We start from the raw sequence: 1,193 nt of genomic DNA, 5'->3' as shown, positions 1-1,193 counted from the left end.
ACTTATAAGTCCATGATAGAAACGTGTATTAACTTTTTATACTAAGTGATAATCTTAGATCAACAGATGATGATCGAAAAGTAATTAAGATTGTTGATGGAAGGATCCATGATTCTAGATGATACAAATTATTTCTCTCTCTCTCTCTCTCTCTCTCTCTCTCTCTCTCTCTTAAACTCAGTTTTCATGATTCTGCTCTCTCTTTACCTTTTATATTTTTTTTTCTTTTGAGGAAAGAAAAATCATTTATATGATGTAAAAATCAAAATTTATAAAAAATAAAATGTAAAAAAAAAGATTTTGATGTTGATCGTGGTTACGTGAAAGAAAATAGATCTAATCATAATTTAACTTAATCTTTTGATGTAAGAGATATTTAAAAAATATTTATATATGAATAAAAATTTAAAAAGTTGAGGGTTCAAAATCTTATCAATATATTCTTTACATCTTAAAAACGTTAGTTCGACGATGGTGTACTAGACTTGTATATATTTATTAAAGATCGAGGATTTAAGGTCTCATTACACATTTTTTATATCTTAAATATGGATATTGTAAAGATGTACTAGACTTTATTATCCAAGATAGTTTGAAATCTTATCCGATATATTTGAAGGTATCTTAATGGTTAAAACTTTACAGTTTAATATTAGACTTAATCTAATATTATTTATTAATCAAACTCATTAAGAGAACTGATACATGGAAAACTAAGAACCCCAAAACACTTAAACCCAAGTTAATAGTACCTGAGTTATGTAACCTTATAAAAAATAACTCAATTTTCCTTCTCTATCAAATTAAATTGGGGTGCCAGCGGTTCATAAATGACTTAGGTAAGCAATATATTAAATTTAGAATTGATTTATCACACTAATAGAATATTTGTATCAATAAATGGTTCTTTTTCCCATGTAAACAAATCTATGAACGTCAATGCATTTATCCCCTTAAAAATAATTATTCATCCCAAATATACTAATAGATTAGATTGATTTAAGCTGATAATAATTAGAGAAAAGGAAGGATTGCAAGCACATAATTTTTTCATGTCCAATATGTTAGGTAAAAAGCCATTTTTGGTGTTGGACATAAAGGACAAAACATAATTTGTCGAGGGCATTTATGACATTCAATTTTCATTTTTATTACCAAATCACCCGCTTCCCGCATAAATAGCGCGCCTGCCT

The sequence above is a fragment of the Musa acuminata genome, chromosome BXJ3-2 (genome assembly GCF_036884655.1).
Source record: "Musa acuminata AAA Group cultivar baxijiao chromosome BXJ3-2, Cavendish_Baxijiao_AAA, whole genome shotgun sequence".
Taxonomy (NCBI): domain Eukaryota; kingdom Viridiplantae; phylum Streptophyta; class Magnoliopsida; order Zingiberales; family Musaceae; genus Musa; species Musa acuminata.
Note: the sequence above shows the minus strand (reverse complement) of the source record.